The sequence below is a fragment of the Desmodus rotundus genome, chromosome 1 (genome assembly GCF_022682495.2).
Source record: "Desmodus rotundus isolate HL8 chromosome 1, HLdesRot8A.1, whole genome shotgun sequence".
NCBI classification, from domain to species: Eukaryota; Metazoa; Chordata; class Mammalia; order Chiroptera; family Phyllostomidae; genus Desmodus; species Desmodus rotundus.
The window spans coordinates 26,887,825-26,909,573 of record NC_071387.1 but is presented as its reverse complement, the minus strand read 5'-3'; the positions used below and the strand labels follow the sequence as shown (position 1 = coordinate 26,909,573).

At 40.6% G+C, this 21,749-nt stretch overlaps 1 pseudogene; it reads right to left on the bottom strand.

Moving 5' to 3' along the window:
* Nucleotides 1-9,148: 9,148 nt before the first annotated feature.
* Nucleotides 9,149-21,749, bottom strand: part of LOC112304366 (serine/threonine-protein phosphatase with EF-hands 1-like) — a 41,428-nt pseudogene continuing 28,827 nt past the window's right edge.

The following is a 21,749-nucleotide window of genomic DNA, read 5'->3' as shown; positions in this document are numbered from 1 at the left end:
GAATGGTAGGAACTTTCTTTGATATAGTTGATAAAATTTCAGTCCGTAAAATTTGCATCTTAAAAAAAAATTACCAGTTCCTTTCTCCTCCCACCAAATTCAGTAGAAATTTTTTGGATGAGGTTAGTTTAGCTGCATTTTTACCAGCTTCTCAGGTGATTCTCATTTGGAGCCAGCATTGTGAACCCTTGGTCTACACCAGCTCATTTTCATTGATGGGAAAAGTACTTGCCCATCTTCCATGTAGCCTCCAGAGTAAAGAGGCTTATTAAAATAGACATCCAGCAGGTTAAAAACCTTCAGTGATCCCTATCCCCTTTCTGTCTTCTCCCTTCAGTTTTCAGGGCACAGTTCAAGGGCTTCAGTTTAGCTCACAGCTGCTTTCAAGATTTGCTTCTTGCGGTGCATCTCACTTCCATTTTTCTCTTCTCCTTACGTCTCCCCTTACACCCTTCTGTCTGGTCATGCTGCTTGCATGTCTAGAACATGGTGTGATGCTTGACAGTGCCACATGGTAACGTACGCTTTTCCTTCCTCCCGCTTGGCTGCCTGTATCTCTTTCATTTTCAAAGTGCAGCTCAAGCTGAGATCCAAGTAGAGACGCAGTAAGGAGACATGAGCTGTGGCTGACTGGGTCAAAACACTACTTTCTTTTGAAGACTGGGAACGACTGAGATTCTTGAATTTCAGGCGTTGGTATCATAAATGTGTGAAGGAGGACCAGGTATAAGACAAAAACATATGATGCATGTACTTCATTTGAAGATGATTAAATTCAGATTTTGGAGAAACATGGAGCAATCAGCTCAGGGGCTGTCAATTCACAGCCCTTGCAGTCACCCTGTTATCAGATGAGGACACCAAGAGCCAGAGCGAGCCCTGGGAACTTGGTGGTGTAGGGCAGTGGTAGAGCTCAGGTCCTCTGAATATGGGTCCAATCTTCTTCACCATACAGCTTTGGTACATTTTCCTTCTAAGTGCGACTGCATTTATTCTAGAAAATAATAATTCTCATTAACATTTGTATAATGTGATACCATTAGAAAACAAAGTACCAGCTCCTTGTTATAAACCACACATCAGGAAGGTGCTATGTAAGGAGATATATAAAGAGGTCTTGCTTTCTGAGTTAGATTTCTGTTTGTGGAGGCAGAAGACTGTCTTCTCAGGTTTGCCTGCAGTGTCCTGATACAGAATGCTGTCTCAGCTCCAGTGAGACCATGGAGGGGGCAGATGAATCTCTGCCGCCCTCTTCTCCCCGCTCACAGACAGTATACAGTGAAACCTTAGGCTCTGGTGTGTGATTTATTGATTTCTTTCTCTAGGCTGCTTGGGTTGATTTTACCCCTTAAGGATTTCTGAAAATAAAAACATCCCCCTCCCCGCCCAGTCTGTTTTTCTAAAAGAAAGGAGTTTATTCACCCAGATGAAAGTATACACTTGTATGTCAGAGTTAATCTCACACATGGCAAAGATTGAGGCTGGATGTTTTCTCTGGCTTGATAGACAGCTGCTGTATTGGCTGGGTTCTTAAAGCTTCCTTGCCAGGGGAAAGGTAAGGCTTTATTCTGACACATGGACCCTCTGGGCCCATTTGCCTGCTTCAGGTGTCATGTCCAACCTGAGGTATGAAGAACACGTGGATCTGCTTTGGCTTTTCTGGTGGGAGCTCTCCTCACTCCGTTTCCATATGTCTTAAGAGATAAGTAAAATAATAGGTATGTTTGCCTCTCTGCCAAGAGACTCACTTTTGGAGATAGAGGAGAGCCTTACACCTGTCATACCAGCAACAGGAATGGACAAGATCATACATAATAAGGTATGAAGGGAGTATGGTATGTAGGATAAAATTATGCTTCTTTAATTGGCATGGATTCGGAGAGGAAAGGCTGGGAATTTGGTATGTCCACTGTTGTCAAGATGACTTCCTCTCACTCTTTGATGTTAAAAACATCTTGAAATAGATGGGAGATTTCCTCCTTAGCTCCTGGGCACTTGCCATTTTTCTGTGTTGTCCTTACGTTGTGGTGGCCCATAGTGGTTATGAGATGAAGCAGTTTCCTGGCCGAGTGTTGCCGAATGGCCAAGTGTATCTTCATGCTGTGGTCACAGAAAGGGTAACTCTCCTTGAAAAGCAGGAAAGTCTGTGTTTGAGGCAAACTTTCCTCAGTTAATGCACTTTCAGACCTTGCAAGTCTTGTCTGAAGAAAAATATAAATATTTACATTAAAAGGAAAAATAGAAATTTAAAATAAAAATAAACCAACAGGATCTGAGAAACAGTACATTATTTTTCACTTTATAAAGGGAAAGAGACAAGCTATAGGTTTATTTTAAATACCAATATCTGCAGTAATTTAAAGTTTCCCTTTATATACAACTTTTAGGAAACACAATGTTATTTTATTTGTAGTTGTAGATTATTTATACTCTTTTCACTGATCATTTTAAATACAAAGATTTATATATATAGAAACCTAAGCCATCTTTAGAGAAAAATCATATTTATAAAGGCTTCCTTTCCATTCTGATTTTGTGATAATCATAATTATGATTAAACTGAGATTTGTTTTATGCCATGTTACAAGTTTTAGATTTGTATCCACAACTTGATAAATTTGTAATTAGATACTGTAGTTATGTATTCTCCTCCTTGTGTGGCAGTGTCCTTATGTATCTGACACTGTGACAATGATATTTTCTGGATTTACTGCTGGAGAGAGCTCTTTTCACAGTCTAGTTCTCTCAAAAGGAGCTAATCAGTGGGAGGCATCACATTTGTTCTTTAAAAGATTTAAATAAGAAATGAATCCAAAGGAAAGCCATCTCTCATAGTGGTTTCCATATTCATAGAATTCCCCAAATGTGCAGTTTTTCTTTGATAATTTAATTTCTGCTGCAGATGTCCAGTCAATTTATTTGTGATTTATCATACGTTTTAATTTATAGTGAAAGTGCTGGGCCAGATTTGCAAAGAGATAATATTTGTTTCTTTACTTCATTCCAGTTTCAGCAAATAATTGTTTTTTCCATTATTACTAATTTATCTTTGGACATGAATGCGTCTGGACAATGGCTGGTTTCCCAAGGTTCTCCTCCAGCTGTCACAGTGTAAACCCAACACATGTGACACCTTTTCATGCCAGTGTTGCTTTATTTTGCTAAAAAATTATTCTCGTTTTACGGCTGAGTCCTCTACATTAAGTATGGAGTTACAGCATTAAAGTTTTGAAAAGGATTTTAGAGACATTTAAAACATGTAATTTATTTGATGCATAAGTGTTACCTGTATTTTACCTGGAGAGTGTTTATCTTAACCTCGCTATGATCTTCCGAGACAGGGAACTTAATCCCGGTTGCGGGCACCCTGGTCATCACTCAGGCCTGATTTTCCAAATAGAACTTTGAGTCCTTGAGCAAGTTTCTTACCCTTACATGGGTCAGAATTTCTCATGTGTGTAGTGGAAATGTAATGCTGCTCCCATACTTCAGGAAAAGGCATTATAGCCAGTGGTTGGAGAAGTGAGCTTGGTAGTCAGAGGGGCCCGTGCTAAAGCCCTAGCTCTGCTGCTTTGTACAGTGTGATTCTGGGAAAGTTACTTAAACTTTCTGAGCCTCAGTTTCTTCATCTAGACAATAGGGAAAATAGTAATCCCTACGTATGGGTTGAAGAAGAAATTCAACTATGTATGTTATGGGTACACTGTAATGCTGGGCATATTGTGAGTTTCCTCAATTATTTGCGGCATATTTATGCTTTTATTGATACCTGTTTGTGAAGGTCAATAAAATATACACAAAAGTGGTTTATAAGTGTTACAGAGCTGTTCACATGTATTGCATCATTATTTGAACATTCTAGTATTTTTTCTTTTTTTGAGCCAGAGACTTGAGTTACAGACTTCCTGGGTTATTGAATGAAGCAACTACTGAGCCACAGGAAAGCTGATTCTTGTCAACCTCTGTCTCTGGCCCCAAATAGCAACTGCCACCTGTTGGGCAGCAACTTTATTCCAGGTCCTGGGCTTTGCCTACTTTATTGTGGACCCTCACAGAAATCCTCCAAGGTAGATATGTTGATTCACATTCTACAGATGAAGAAACCGAGCTCAACAAATTTAAATACATTTAATAACTTGTTTATCTTAAACGTATTAAGTTGGAGAATTAAAATCAAAATCCAGATTTGTCTGGTTGTAAAGTTCATGTTCCTTTCACTATCCCATACCTCCCAGTGGTATAACAACAGTTGTAACAAGAGTTGTGAGTTAGATTTATGACTTGCCAGCGTCTGCCACTCTGAGCCCGGTGTCCTTAGGTAATTTGGTTTACTACTCAAGCCAAGGTTTATTTATCTGTACAATGGCAGTAACAAGACCAACCCCGTGGAAATGTTGTAAGTATTAACCTAAAAAGCACATAGTAAGTGATAGTCCATAACAGTTCATATTTTGTCTTTTGGTGCTTTCCCTCTCCCAGGGGGTTGCTGGAGATCTGTACCTCCCTCTGTGGGCCAGCGGGGGGCAGTAGAGACCATAAAGGATGTGACCAAACCTGGGGGATATCCTTAAACACCCCCAGTTGGTGTCCACCTCACAGTCTAGGAATCTCTGAATCAGATCAGGTCATTGGTGGTCTCTAATTCTGGGCCTAACAAGGGCCAGACCCCAATGTTTTGCACAATAACAAATACAAATACAAAAACACTAGAACAATAGTAATCCCTAGTGTTTGCATAAGACTGAGCTTAGATGGTTTTATATTACACAGGACTATTATACATAGTCGGCCAGTGCTAATGGTTTCATTAACCTCGTGAAGACGTTAACAGACGTTAACAGCATTAGGAAAACATAAGGAGAATACTTCCAGCTCCTCCATTAGACCCAATTAGCAGAGCGCTGCAGCACAAAGCAGGTCCATGCTGTGCCTGTCTGTGCTCACGTGTGCAGCCGCAATGATCCCCATTAGATTGTCACTCTCCAGGGTCGTTAAAGCAGCCTTGTTTGTGGTTTGGAGCCATCATTCCCAAAATAGGTTGCTTTCACGAAATGAATATTGGTAAGTGATAATGATGACAAATTAACACAAGACAGAAAAGTAAACACAAGTGCAGATTGGACTAAACGTGGATGGATAGATGGGGTGAGGGCAGTATATCTAAGCTGCTTCAAAATACTCTTATTCATTTTTTACAATATCTATATCACATCCTTATTTTTTTTTTAAATTTTTACTCCTGGTTTTTCTGGCTTGCTCTCACTTGCTGTCATGTACCCCTGCAAAGTCCTTTATGGTTTTCGGGTAGTTCTCAAAGGTGGCAGTGGTGTGGGGTGTCTCCCATGTACCATTAACAAATAGAACTGATTTCCACGTGGCACATGCGGTTTTAGTTCCCTTCTGGTCTCATGTCCTTATAGGCTGGGGCCAGTTACTCCCACTGGCATGGTTCTTTCTGCTCTGTAATGTGGCTGCTGTTTTTACTGGTTATTTCTGTAGGTTCTCTCCAGCTCTATAGGTGCCAAACTTGTGGTGCTTTATGTTCAAGTGTGTGTGTGAAGGCTATGTCTCTTTCCTTTCCTTTTTAAAAATCACATCCTATTAGAAAATCTCAACACAGTACCAAAAGGCCTCTGGATTCTTTATGAAAATAAATATGTGCTCCACCCTGCCAATTCTCATCCTCTGGATTGAACTTAGGTATCCCATTCTCTAGGGATTCTTCTCCAAATCCCAGCCTGTATGTGAGCCTTCTCCATCCCTTTGATATTGAAGCACCCAGCTTACTGTTACATCAGCACACCACATCACCAAAAGTCTGGTGGGGGGTTTCCATACTCCCTTTTGTATGCCTGGCACCTAGGACAGTGCCTGGCCCATAGTGGGTGTTAAGTTCATGTTCATGAAGTGAACCTAATCTGATGTTTTTGGGGTTTTTTTTGAGATTGCTTCTGGTCCTGTTCCCTCTACCCTTTAACTTTCTCTATCACTGGTGCCTGCCTTTTTTGACATATCACCTTGAATGCCTCTTTTTATCTACGTCTCTGGATTACTGGCATGGTTTTGAATGATCCACCAGGTTTTAAATCAGTACTTTCTTTTGAAGCTCTTTTAGTTTCCTGGGGCTGCTGTAATGAAGTACAATGAGCGTGTTGGCTTACATGCTAGAAGTTTATTGTGCCACAATTCTGGAGACTAGAAGTCAGAAGTCAAGGTGCCTGGCAGGACTGCTTTCTTCTGAGGGCTATGAGGGAGAATCTGTTCTGTTCTGCTTTCCTGGCTTTCGGTAGCCTCAGGCAGTCCTTAATTCGTAGATGGTGTTCTCCCTGTGTCTTCACATCTCTTCCTTCTGTAAAGGCCTGTCTTTGTGTCCAAATTTCCACTTTTTATAAGGACACCAGTCAAACTGGATTAGGGCTAACTCACATCTTAACTTGATTATCGGCAAAGACCTTATTTCCAAATAAGGTCACATCCGCAGGTACTGGGGGTTAGGACTTCATTATTTTGGGAGACATAATTCAACTCCTCGCAGGTACCTCACCTGGTAATACCTCAAGGGTAGATAGCGCCACATAACTGGCTTAATTTTGGCCAGAGCTTCCCATAGCAGCTTCTCTTTTTGAAGCAGTTCACAGAGTATCTAATATTGCTAGTTCACATTCCTTCTCACCTTCTCAAGGAGAGCACCAAGCTCAGATGAGGACCAGTTTCTTAAGTTTCACATTTCAAGTGAACTGGGGTGTATACTTATTTTGAGAAGTGAAAAAAAATTGCCCAGGCTGATCAGCATTGGCACCCAGCTGAAATCAAGTTCATTAATATCCTGGGCTATTCAGGACTTCGTCTTTCTAGCCTCTTTGTGGGAAGACAGTGCATCTGTAATGTTACAGCAGCCTTCTGATAATATATTGCAACATTTTATTGGTTTGCTACCTCTAAATGGATTGGAAATCTTCTCCACAATTCCACTGAGGCTGGGTAATCATGGAAAGTGTCTTAATAGCAGTGACTCAATCAGAAAAAGCTTGTTTGGCACAATCCACAGAGATCACCTCCAGAGAGAAAATAAAGTCAAAAACAGCAGAAAGAACTGGGTAGAAGAAAAGAAACCTGTGAAGGATTTATCCAATATCCATTTTAGATGCAAACCACTGGTTTAATCTTGGCTAAAGTGGTATTCTTGGGGTTGCCTGCGTTGCTTTGCTTTTCATTTTGATGCTTGGTTTATGAACCATCTGTATGTTTTTTTGTACTTGCTAGTCATTCCCTCTCTGACCTTTCACTCCCTGGAATGATGGTCACAAGAAAAGTTATAGCAGAGGTGGGAGCCCCTTCATATTTGATGTAGACATGTGCAGTGTGTGGTCCCTTACTGCAAGTTGTGGCTTTACATTAGTGGCTCTCACTCCTGGCTGCTTTCCCACAGATTCTGCTACAGTTAGTCTGGATGGGCCTCGGTGTCAGTGATTTTTAAGAGCTGATCTGGTGATTCCAAAGAATAGCCATTGTTGAGAACTACTGCCTTGCACCTTTCTGGTTTGCTTGATTTGAAAGACAAAAGGGCAAAGTTAGGGACTATTTGAAGTGTAAAGACTGCCCGAATCCCTTGAGGCCACATCTTCCCTATCCCAAACTAGGTACATTCAGGAGGGAAAATCCCACCCCAATTCATGATCATGGCCATGACCATGGGAAACCATGAAGCTGCGTGATAGCTGCTTACTGCTCATAGCTTTCAGTCCTCCTGCTAATCCGATTCCCTAGACACTGGATTTTCAGTTCCTGGTGAAATTGCCTTCTACTACTCATCTTTTTGGTTGGGTTGATAGGTCAGGTGACCACTTTAAGCCTTTTTCCCTAGGTAGAAAGCAAAAACAATTGTCCTCTTCCCTTGTATTGTTGTGGAGTGAATATGAATATGCTGGGCTTGCAGAAATTTCTTGAAACTCTCTTCTTTCATTCCCATCAACATACCTCTGTGAGATTGGTTTCTCTCTCATGAGAACATACAAACAATTTAGGTATAGATACCCCTTTGATTGTTGTCAGTCTAGCCTGGACTGGATAGCAAAGAAACCAGTTGATTTGTATGTCAGACAATCTAACCTTACACCTAAAGGAACTAGAAAAAGAACAACAAGCCCGAAGTGAGTAGAAGGATGGAAATAATAAAGATCAGAGTAAAAATAAACAAAGTGGAGACTAAAAAAGCACCAAACCCTCAAACCCTAATGAAACCAAGGGTTTGTTCTTTGAAAAGATGAACCAGATTGATAAACCTTTAGCCAGGCTCATCAAGAAAAAAAGAGAGAGGACCTAAATAAATAGAATTAGAAACAAAAGACTAGAAGTAACAATTGACACTATAGAAATACAAAGGAATATAAAAAATTTAGTGAACAACTGTGTGCCAACAAATTGGACAATCTGGAAGAAATGGATAAATTCTTAGAAACATATAGTTTTCCAAAACTGTATCAAGAAGAATCAGAAAATCTGAACAGACTGATTACAACTTAATGAAATCGAAATAATATTCAAAAAATTCCCAGCAAACAAAAATCCTGGAGTGATGGCTTCGCAGTTGAATTTTACCAAACACTCAAAGAAGAACTAACACTCACCCTTCTCAAACTATTCCAAAACCTTCAAGAGGAGGGAGGATTCCCAAGTTTACTTTATGAGGCCAGCATTATGCTAATTCCAAACCCAAACAAGACACTGCAATTTATAGGCCAATATTCCTGATGAACATGGTCCAAAAATTCTTAATAAAATATTGCCAAACCAAATCCAGCAGTACAATAAAAAGAACAGATACCACAATCAAGTAGGATTTATTCCTGGGATGCAAGGTTGGTACAATATCTGCAAATCAATTAATGTGATACTGCACATAAACAAAATGAAGGATAAAAACCACATGATCATATCAGTAGATGAAGGAAAAGCATTTGATGAAGTCCAGTACACATTTATCACATTTATGATAAATTCTCAACAACGTGGGAATATAGGAATCGTATCTCAACATAACAATGGCCACATATGACAATCCCACAGCCAACATCTTCCTCAATGGGGAAGAACTAAAAGCATTTCCTTTAAGATCAGGAACATGATAGGATGTCTGCTTTCACCACTCTTACTCATCATAGTACTGGAAGTGCTGGTCATAGCTGTCAGACCAGGAGGAAAAAGAAAAGGCATCCAATTGGAAAGGAAGAAGTAAAAGTGTCATTATATGCAGATGACTGTACATAGAGAACCCTGAAGACTCCGCCAAAAACTAGAACTGATAAATGAATTTAGTAGAGTAGCAGGATACAAAATTAATATTCAGAAATCAGTTGGTTTTTTATACACCAGTAAAGAAAGGGAAACCAAGAAAACAGTCGCATTTACAATTACATAAAAATACCTGTGAATAAATTTAACCAAGGAGGTAAAAGACCTGTACTTGGAAAATTATAAGATCCGGAAGAAAGAAATCAGAGGAAATACAAATAAATTGAAGCATATATGGGTTAATGGATAGGAAGAATTACCATTAAAATGTTCATACTAATCCAAAACAGTTACAGATTCAATGCAATTCCTATCAAAATACCAATGCTGTATTTCACAGAACTAGAACAAATAGCCCAAAAATTTATATGGAACCATAAAGAACCCTGAATAGCCTAAGCAATATTGAGAAGGAAGAACAAAGTTGGAGGCATCACACTACCTGATATCAAACTACAAGGCTGTAGTAAACAAAACAGCATTGTACGAGCATAAAAGCAGATGTGTAGATCAGTGGAACAGAATAGAGAGCCGAGGAATAAACCCATACTTACATGATTAACTAATATTTGACAAAGGAGGGAAGAGCTTACAATGGGGTAAAGACAGTCTGTTCAATAAGTGGTGCCAGACAATTGGACAAATAACATGCAAAAAAGAAGTGAAACTAGGCCACCTCCTTACACCATGTGCAAGAATAAACTCACAATGGATTAAAGACTTAAATGTAAGACTCGAAACCATAAAAATCTTAGAAGAAAACATAGGCAGCAAAATCTCTGATATTTTGTTAACATTTTGCTGTATCTCCTTGGACATGGAAAATAAGATAAAATAATGGGATTGTATCAAACTTAAAAGTTTTTGTGCAGCAAAGGAAACCATTAACAAAACAAAAAGACAGCCTATTAAATGGGTGAATATATTTGCCAATGATATATCTGATAAGGGGTTAATATCCAAAATTTATAAAGAACTCATATACTTAACACCAAAAAACCCCAAACAATCCAATAAAAGAATGAGCAAAGGACCTGAATAGACACATCTCTAAAGAGGACATATAGATGGCCAGTAGATACATGCAAAGATGCAAAACATCACTAATCATAAGACAAATGCAAGTTAAAACCACTATGGACATTTCCTTGCACCTGTCAGAATGGTTATCGTCAACAGATCCACAAATGACAAGCGTTGGCAATATGTTGAGAGAAGGGAACCCTCATGCCCTGTTGGTGGGAATGCATTTTGGTGCAGCCACTATGGGAAATCGTATGGAGTTTCTTTAAAAAATTAAAAATGGAACTGCCTTATTACCCAGTGATGCTACATCTGGGGGTTTATTTGATGAAACCCCAAACACCAATTTGAAAGAATATATGTATCCCTATGTTCATTGCAGCATTATTTACGATAGCCAAGATACAGAAGCAACCCAAGTGGCCCTCAGTAGGTGAGTGGATAAAGAAGTAATGGTACATATATACAATGGAATATTACTCAGCCGTAAAAAAGAGTGAAATCTTACCATTTGCAACAGCATGGATGGACTTAGAGAATAGTATGCTCAGTGAGATAAGTTGGTCAGATGAAGACAAATACCATATGATTTCATTTAAATGTGGAGTCTAAAGAACAACATAAATGAACAAACAAAATTGAAACAGACTCATAGAGCAGTAGAGAGTAGACTGGTGTTTGCCAAAGGTGAGGAGGGTTGGGGGACTGGGAGAAAGAGGTGTAGGGATTGAGAAGGACCATTTCATACAGATAGTCACCGGGATGTAAAGTGCAGCATAGGGAATGTAGTCAGTAATACTGCGATAACTATGGATGGTGGTGGTTGGGTACTGGAAATATTGGCGGGGACATTATGTAAAGTATATGACTGACTAACTGCTATGCTGTACACCGAAACCAATACAAAATAATATTAAAAGTAAATGGTAATTAAAAAGTAAAAATTAAAAAATAGAGACAAAAATAAAAATAGCACAAACTTTAAAAAATTAAACTCATGAAAGCTGATGCTTCCATCTTTGTTTAAGTTTATTCTTTTAGCAAGCTCATCAACTTGGGAATCATCAATGTGAACATGGTAGTAACTACTGAAAGGTTTCCACAAGGAATGAAATTCTTCCCTGGAGATCAGACCTGAGTGATCAGAGTCAGTGACATGAAAGATGAATTGCAGGTAAGATCAGTATCTGTACAGAGTTTCAATTAGAGCTGACTGAACCTCTTTCATAGGCTTTTGAATGTGGACATGATAGAAGCAGGACACGTAGTCACTGTTACCATCTTTGTGTGTGGTGACAAGGTGCGAACTCAGGGATCCCCAGGGTAAGTTCAGCCCCAAAGCGTTCTCCGTGGAAAAAGCGCATTTGCCCATAGAAAGTTTTGGGCGGTCTTGCAGTTGGAAAGCATGAGTGAGGTCAGTTTTTCATGAAATCATTCTCTTTTAATATCCTGATGGCACTACTTTTAATAGTATTCACCCTTTGATAAGAGGCCTTAAAAACATTGCCTTAGTTACATAGCAGAGGAAAAATTGAAGGGTCATACCAAAACTCAGCCTGATGTAAACTCCTTGATTGCTGCCTTCTTCATAATAATTAGAAGCAGAAAATGTAGTAATAATCTTCTCATCATGGCAGATTTCAAATGCTTCAGGCTTTCATTCATGAGACCTAATGAGCATCTTCAACTGGTATTTATTAAGAATCTTAAGGGTAATACCTAGTCCAAAATAGCAGCTCGCTCCTTGACACATGTGTTTGCATAACTGCCTCTTTTGCCTCTGGGGTCACTCCACAGAATATTGATAATCTGTTCCCACTCATGCTTTGTTACGTGTTCAGAAGGGATCCAATTAAATTTTTCTGATTCCCTGAGGAGAACCTAGTTCTCTCTCTTCAGGTAAATAACATGGTCTCCATCTATTGGAATTGGTGGCATCAGCACAGATTTCATTTTTCTGCTTTCTGTACAGTTGACTAAATTCAGGTCTCTTCTCTGGACTCTGATATCCCACCGTGTATGACCAGGGCTTCATTGTCAACATTTATACCAATTGGGAGCCAGACATAGATGACTTCCAAGATTTGTAAGATTTTTCCCCCATGTAGCTTATATTTATGCAAGACTTCTTTTGTGAAGCCATACCTCATATTTATCAAAAAATCTTCATGGGCCCCGGCTGGTGTGATTCAACTGGTTGGAGTGCCATCCTGTAACCAGAAGTTTGCGGGTTTGATTCTCGGTCAGGACACATACATAGGTTGTGGGTTTGATCCTTGGTCCAGGTGTGAATGGGAGGCAACCAATCGATGTTTCTCTCACATTGATGTTTCTCTCTCTCCCTTTCTCTCTCCCTCTCTCTAAAAAAGCAATGAAAAAATGTCCTTGAGTGAGGATAAAAAAATCTTCATGGTTCTTCTGTTCAAGTGCAGGTCACCAGCATAGACAAGAAAATTCACAAACAGGATTATATGGATCTCCTAAATTTTTTCCTCGACCTACAAAATCACCATAAAAAACATAGGGTTTTTTCCTGAGGGGAGACCATTCTTGTACAAGATAAAATTAATAATCTAGTTTCCCATGCAAATTACCATATATTGTATCTCTTTGGAGGGACAATTTTTTAAATTAATTTTTTTCAATTACAGTTTACATTGAGTATTATTCTGTAACTTTCAGATATACAACAAGGTGGTTAGAAAAATCATATAATTTACAGAGTGGCCCCCCTGCTGCTTCAAGTACCCACCTGGCCCCATACATATTTATCAAGATATTATTGACTGTATTCCTGATGCTGTAATCTACATCTCGGTGGCTGTTCTGCAACTACTAATGTGTACTGCTTTTTGTACCTTCACCTTTTTCACCCAGCTCCCAGCCCCTCTCCTGTCTGACAGCTGTCAGTCTGCTCTCTCTGGGTCTGTATCTGTTTTTTTCAATTTTGTTCATTAGATCCCACATATAAGTGAAATCATATGGTATTTGTCTTTCTTTCTCTCACTTATTTTCTGAGCATAATACCCTCTAGGTTAATTCACGCTATTGGAAAAGGTAAGATCTCATTCCTTCTTTTTGGCTAAGTAGTATTTCACTGTGTATATGTTCCACTGCTTTTTTTTTATCCACTTGTCTATTGATGGGAACTCGGGGTGCTTCCATATCTTTGCTATTGGAAGTAATGCTACAGTGAACATTGAGGTGCATATATTCTTTTGAATTAGTGTTTCAGGTTTCTTTGGATATAGTCCCAGAAGTGGAATCGCTGGATTATAAGGCACTTCCATCTTTAATTTTTTGAGGAATGTCCACACCGTTTTCCATAGTGGTTGTGCCAATCTGCATTCTGGGGTGACAAGGTTTTATGTGAGTAAAGTTCAGCATTTGCTTTGGGACTTTCTTGGTTTCAATAGCATTTTGAAGACATAATAAGCATGAAGTATCTGTTTCTTGAATGTCTCGGTACTTAAATCAATATAAGTAAATGTGAACAGAAATTGCAGCTGAAGGCCACTATAGAAGTATGGAATTTCTGTCAGCCCCACACAGTCCTGTCTGTCCTTGTTGTCCTGGATGGAGTAACCAGACAGTCTTTTTGCTAATTCTGAATCATGTATATGTGTGTCGTTTTCCAACATGATGGAAGGGAACCTGGGTAGCTGCAGTCGCCTCATTTATTGGTATTTTCAGTGGACTGGAAGATGGTGAGCGCATAGTGCTGTCTGGGCTTCAGCCGAGTGCTGTAACCTCGGTCCCAGGTCTGGATGATCAAGGCCAGCCTCAGTGCATTCTCAGATTGCTTGCTTTTTGTTGAAGGTGATGCCCATGTCTTCTCGATTGTGTGTGTTAAAAAAGCTTCACCTTCTCATTCCAAGATGGTGTGAAGAGTGCGTCCCTTAGGCTGCTCCAACTTTTTGTGTGTGTGCCGAGAACACTTAACATGTTACCTGCTCTGTTAAAAGGCTTTTAAGTGTGTATGACACTATTTTTAACTGCAGGCACTTTGTCGTGCAGCAGCTGTCTAGAACTTTCCTTGCATAACGGCAGCTTTCTACCTGTTGGACGTCTCCATTTTCCCTTCCCTCAGCCCCTGACAACCTCCCTTCTACTCTCTGCTTCTGTGGGTTTGATTGTGTAAGATACCTCCTATCAGGGCAGTGTGTCTTCGCAAGGACGTATTTATGTTTGATGGGAATCAATTTGTTAAATTATTTACTATTGGAACTTACGTGACAAATCATTTTGTGTGTAACTAAAACCCAACAATTCTGAACCCATCTTTGTTTATTTTCATTTCCATTGTTTTAGTCCCATAAGGTCAAAGTTCTAGTTATTTTAACATAGTTTTGAGCAGTGTTTGTTAGTGAACTTATGTTGGTTGAGTACATGCTGAGTATTAGATTCCTATATCAATATTCTCATGATGTGATATCTTTGTTTATAGATAAACTGAGGTTCAGAGAGATTAAAAAATGTGTTGAAGGTCACACAGCTACCAAGTGTATCAGCTGGAAAACAAGTCCAGGCCTGGCTTATTCCAAGGCAATAACCAAAGAAAGCTCTTACCACCAAAATCAGGTTTGAGTTATTGGCACAGAACACTGTTAATTACATGTGCAGAAAATAGACTGGGGGACATTAGGCAAGTGTGGCCATCAAAGCTGCTCTGTTTTCGTTGATTTAATTGTCTCCTGCTATTGTGCTTGATTGGCTGTGAACACACTGATAGAACGTAATCAAAGAGCTGCGTGAACCTGGCAGTTGTAAACAGAGTCCCAGGGTCTTCACCAGGTCAGCACAGAAGTGAATGTGTCCGTTGTTTTTAATAGGCCAAATATTTCTCTCTCGTTCCCTGGGAGGCAATTGGGAGAGACATGCTGATATCTCCCTTTGGGGCATTAACCAGAATCAAATTAGTGAAGTGAAGCTTAAGTTGGTCATTTTATTCCCAGTTTACAAAACAGGAAGTGAATGATAGTGGGAGTACACATATTTTTTTAGTTCACCAAAGATTGCTAATTGTATCGTTGCGATATTTTTCATTACAGTAATTACTTCTTGGGCAAAGTAATATAAAAGTATCACTTTAGATAAATTTCCATTTTCTGCTGTGGTTCTTGTAAGGCGAGTCTTTTCTACTGTAATGAATATTTTAGTAACCAACAGGGACATTTCCCTGTGCCTAGGTTGCTGGTTTTTCAGTGATGTAGTCCCATGGTCTGTGTTTAGTTTGTGCCTACAGGTGACAAGCACAGCTTCCCTCTCTGTGGGGTATGGATAGCATCTATGCAAGTGAAGTATGTACGCCCTCAAAGAACTTGTGGCCTATATGTTTTGAGTGCCCTGTGGTCATGACATAATTTTCAAGACATCACTTGAGGAGTCAAAGAAAGAAAAAAGAACTACCCCGCATGCTTCTTTAACATTGTTTTCCTGAGATAAAGGAAAAGAAGTTGAAAATACCCTAAATCACAAAAGAAATTTGTGGGCAACCAGTTCAGGGATGCTTCCATTCTGGGGGTTTTGAGATATTTAATGTGCATGTTTCATGGAGGATCAAGTAGCAACTCTAAGTAAAACTCCAAGGTTCCATGTAAACAGAACCTGAGAGGAGAGACAAGGCAGGCTCTTAGTGCCCCAGTGCACTGTGTTTTTCTCATCATCCACTAAATTATGAATTTAATGAAGTTACCCAGATACCTACAAAGTCAAACGAGAGTTCAGTGCATTTCAGTTGAATTATGCAACTTGACTATTGATGTGTACAATATTTAATTTATTGCTGCTTACATAGTTATGGACACTCAGAATAAATGAACAATGAATTTGGCTGCATTTTCAAAGCAATAGCCTCACCTGGGAATCTGAAAAATGAATGGATGTGGCAGCTCTTCAAAGGCAAGAAACTTTTTTCATGGCCATCCCATTTGATATCATAACTCTATATATTTGTAACCAGTAAGTTGAGCAACAGTACATTTATAGAGCTGTCACCATGTTCCTGCTAGAGTGTGAGGTTTCTGAAATGAATAAAATAGTCCCTTGCTTTCAAAAGAGCTCATAGTCCTTCACTGTATGGAACCTGAGGATGAAGTTACCTACTAAGAAGTGCTCCTGGTGGCTAACTGGGCTCACATTTATAAAGCAGATCATAGCAGCCATTTCTACACAGGGGCCTCTCACGCGAACTGCACTTTATGAAGAAGTCTGCACTGAACTACCTGCCTCTGCACTGCACTGCCTGCCTGCACGGTGTTCCTGCCTTTTGAGCCAGCCCTTATAAAGCAGTTTCTGGAATCCTATTTCAACCAATAGGACTGAGGCTTTCCCCATCCAATTGGAGCCACACAGCTATAGACCCATCAGCTTCTTTACCCACCAATTGGAGCAGCTGTATTCTTCTTTTTAATTTTAAACCTTTTAAAATTAATGTTCAAATACAGTTGTCTCCATTTTCCACCACCACTTTCCCCTGCCCTACCTACCCCCACCTCCTACCCTCAATACTACCCCCCTTCGGCTTTGTCCATGGGTCCTCTATACATGTTCCTTGATGACCCTTTCCCTTCTTTCCCCCATTATTTTCCTCCCCCATCCCCTGTGTTTACTGTCAGTTTGTTCTTAATTTCAGTGTCTCTGGCTATATTTTGCTTATTTGTTTGTTTTGTTGATTAGGTTCCACTTATAGGTGAGATCATATGGTATTTGTCTTTCACCACCTGGCTTGCTTCACTTAGCATAATGCTCTCCAGATCCATCCATGCTGTCGCAAAGCATAGGAGTTCCTTCCTTCTTTCTGCTGTGTAGCATTCCATTGTGTAAATGTACCATAGTTTTCTGATCCCCTTATTTACTGAGGGGTACTCAGGCTGCTTCCAGCACTTGGCTATTGTAAATGTGCTGCTATGAACATTGGGGTGTATAGGTTCTTCTGGATTAGTGTTTTAGGATTCTTAGTGTATAATCCCAGCAGTAAAATTTCTGGGCCAAAAGGCAGTCTCATTTTTAGTTTTTTGAGGAGATTCCATACTGTTTTCCATAGTGGCTGCACCAGTCTACATTCCCACCAACAATGTACTAGGGTTCCGTTTTCTTGACAACCTTGACAGCACTTGTTGTTTGTTGATATGTTTATGATGGCCATTCTGACTGGTGTAAAGTGGTATCTCATTGTGGTTTTAATTTGCATCTCTCTGTTGGCTAATGAGGCTGAGCATCCTTTCATATGTCTCTGGGCCCTTTGTATGTCCTTCTTGGAGAAGTATCTGTTCAGGACCTTTACCCATTTTTTAATTGGATTGTTTGTCTTCCTGGTGTGGAGTCGGGTGAGTTCTTTATATATTTTGGAGATGAAACCCTTGTCCGAGATATCATTGGCAAATATGTTTTCCCATACAGTTGGTCCCCTTTTCATTTTGCTAATGTTTTCTTTTGCCATGCAGAAGCTTTTTATTTTGATGAAGTCCCAATTATTTATTCTTTCTTTTATGTCCCTTGCTCTAGGGGACAGATCGGTGAAAATATTGCTGCGTGGAATATCTGAGATTTTCCTGCCTATGTTCTCCTCTAGGACTTTTATGGTATCATGACTTATATTTAAGTCTTTTGTCCATCTTGAGTTATTTTTGGGTACGGTGTAAGTTGGTGGTCGAGTTTCATTTTTTTCGTATGTCCAGATATCCCAACACCATTTGTTGAAGAGGCTATTTTTACTCCATTTTATGCTTCTGTCCCCTTTGTCAAATATTAATTGACATGGATTTATTTCTGAGCTCTTCTGTTTCATTGATCTATGTGTCTGTTCTTGTGCCAGTACCAGACTGTTTTGATTACTGTGGCCTTTAAATATTGTTTGATGTCAGGTATGGTGATACCTCTTACTTTGTTCTTTGTCAGAATTGCCAGAGCAGCTCTATTCTGGCCAATCAGGACTGTGCCTTTTTGAGCTAATCGAACTGCAAGTATTTGGAGTCCTCATTTGCGTGAGGACAGACCAATCAGGGGCTGGAGGTGGGACTTTTGCCTGTATGTAACCGAACTAGTGGGGTCCCACTGCCTGCTGCCCATAGGCAATAACTGTGGAGACACAGTCAGGTGGAAGGGAAAATGGAATTTTTATTTACTTGTAGATATAGACAGTAGATTTCTTGATGCCCATCCCTGCCCCTGCAGCTGGAGGAGTGAACAGACTGCTGGTTGGTGACCACCACAGCTGTTTCCCACAGCTTTGTGTGTGTGTGTGGGGGGGGCATGGGACATGTCACCCAGCCAGGCCACCTCCCAGGACCTGCCCACTTAAATGTCCTCTCCCCATCTCACGCTGCCCCCTTCTTAGTAGCCTTGTTTCCAGCACCTGTAGTGCTCCTGGTCAGGCCTAAAGTGCTCATAGAGGGGTGCAGGGCCTGACTCTCCCTGGCTACACTGGGGTCAAACTGACCAGCTTGCATTGGCATGGGCCATGGGCAGGCGGCAGCCACCATGTGTGGGTTACCAGCCTAGTTGGAGGCATGGGCAGTGGGCAGTGGGCAGCCGCTGTGGCTTTCTGTCTGGGGGAGGGGCACAGGGCTTGCTGACCAGCACCTCCTGAGTCTGGTAGCCCAAGCATCCCCAAGCCTGTAGGCCTCAGCCTCCTCCCCTCTTACTTTGTTTGCTTTTTTCTTTTGTTCATTATGTTCCAGTTAAAGGTGAGATCATATGGTATTTGTCCCTCACTGCCTGGCTTATTTCACTTAGCAAAATGCTCTCAAGTTCCATCCACACTGTCGCAAAGGGTAGAAGCTCCTTCTTTCTCTCTGCTGTGTAGAATTCCATAGTGTTTTGATGCACTCATTTGCTCATGGGCACTTAGGTTGCTTCCAGTACTTGGCTATTATAAATTGTGCTGCTATGAACATTGGGGTGCATAGGTTCTTTTGGATTGGTGTTTCAGGGCTCTTAGGGTATAATCCCAGCAGTAGAATTGCTGGGTCAAAAGGCAGTTCCATTTTTAGTTTTCTGAGGAAATTCCATACTGTTTCCCACTCTAGTGATAACTAGAGTTTGCTGTGCTTCAGGCCCGCCCTACAGTGCTCAGGGAGGGACCCTGGGAATGTTTCCAGGCCACCCAGTCCCCAAGGTCTGTGGTCCAGGAACTCCATTCCCTATCGGTCAGGACGGTAGGGAGAATCCAAGAACTCAGTGTTTCCAGGGCTCTCCTTTTAAAGGCCACCCCAGAATCTCCTGCATGTTAGAAGTTGATGGGAGGGTATGTGGGAAGTTGATGGGAGGAAAGTTGATGGGAGTTGATTGAATGCGCCCCTCCCATTCAATGACGTTACTAGTTTTCAGGGCCAGCCTTGCGGCCTCTTTTTTTCTGTGTCATGTATGTGTCATCCCAGTTGCTGGGGTGATGCACCTATGCATCATCTTTGGCCCTTCACTCCTCCCTGTTTCCAGGGGGGAGTCCCCCCATTACATATATAAACCAACTCCCCTCTGGCTAGGGGAGCACACTTTTTCTACTGAAGGCAGAAGATGGCAGCTCCCTGGCTGAGCTGAAACACTGAAGCTGTCTTGCCGAAGCAGAGCAGACCAATGCAGTGCAAAGCAGACAGTGCGGAGCAGAGCAGAGCTGTTTAGATGGAGAGGGGCCTGGCCTCTGGGTCACCTCCACAGCTGTGTTGTTCACAGTATTACTGTATCACAATTGAGCTGTTTTGCACTGAATAAAGTTTCCTTCTTTACTACATTCCAAATTGGGGACTCTTATTGGTACTGAATTGCCGCCAATGACCATTGGTTAACATTCCATGGTGCCCAATGTAGGGCTCTGAAACGACAACTCAGTCTCCTGACACTGTCCCTAAACGGGTTCCTCTAGTGCATGCACAAACCTCTTGTGCTTGAGTTGTATTCCTTGAGGTGCCTGAGGCTCTCCTGTCAGATTATGTCAGATCCAAGACCTCCCATGGTTGCGAGATAGGTCTTGGAAGCTTTAGCTTTATTTGGTGTGGGTAAGAGACTCTCATCCAGTGACCTCAATTCATACATTTGGACCAAGCGAGCCCCTTTATACCATTCGTACTTGGTGCCTACAAGGAGTATCCCTCAGTTGTGTTTGGCACCTAGGGAAAATATCCTTCAGGTTGGGACTAGGCCTTGTTGATGAGGTTTGAGAGGATGCTCACACTAATGGGCACTTGTCGGGGTCACCACCAATATGGAGGAGTGCAAAATGAGTAACCTGTGTTGTAATTTTACATGCTTATCAGCCACTGTCAGGGACTTTGGCTGATAACATGTACCAAAATTATGGTCAAGAGAATTGCAATTGGCTAGGCCTATGAACAAAAATCACGTAAGTTTATCTTAAACTTTGTTAACTAAGATGGGGTGCCTTTGCAACTTCAAAGCTTGTTTATATGCATGCTCAATTACAACAAAGAAAGTACCTCCCAGAAACAATGGGAAGCTTATTTTTAATTAAAAAATTTTTTAAATTTATTATTTTTTAAAATATTTTATTTATTTATTTTTAGAGAGGGGAAGGGAGGGAGAAAGAGAGGAAGAGAAACATCAGTGTGTGGTTGCCTGTCCATCGCCCCCTACGGAGGATCTGGCCTGCAACTCGGGCATTTGCCTTGACTGGGAATTGAACAGGGTGACCCTTTGGTTCTCAGTCTGGTGCTGAATCCACTGAGCCATACCAGCTAGGGCAGAAGCTTATTTTTTAAAAAACTGGTGCCTTGAGATTCCTAAGTGAAATCAAGAGGCTACTATTGCCTCCTGTAGGAAAAAATAATTCTAAATTAGGTAAATACCTTGAATGAATTAAAAGGAAATAGTGCTTGTGAACCTGGAACAAAAGGGGAATCATTGGAAAAATTTTTATTTTGCCCTTATGCTTGTAACTCAAATACCAGGTTCACTGAAACAACTCCAGAAGATCCCTCACTTTGCAATCTTCCACCCTTGCCTATTGCGCTACCTACCTGCTACCTTTTTCCTATTCCCCCATCTTTGTCTTCAGATGGCACCAGCTCTCTGATGCTCAGGCTTCACCTCTGGAGCCACTTTTCACTCTTCTCCCAGGAAAATCTACCCCTTTTAAAACCTTTCTATTTACTTTTGAATCCATAATTTTTCTTTTGGGTTTTGTATTGTATTGTCTGTGTTTATGTGTGTCTCATATAGATATGATATCATTTGATATTACTGCCAAATTGATTTGTAAATTCAAATTTAGATTGCAGAAGGGCCCTATTTGTTTGGCTTAAAACAAATGAGCACCCATATAAATTGGAGAAATAACAGAAATGAACACAGTTGCTTTTAAATTGCATGTGATCTAGGATTAATATATAATAAATAAAAACTAGCTTAATTAAACTAGCTAGTTTAAGTAAGGACATGCAGTTGTCCACTGCTGTCTAGCTTTGGAGCTAACAGACCAA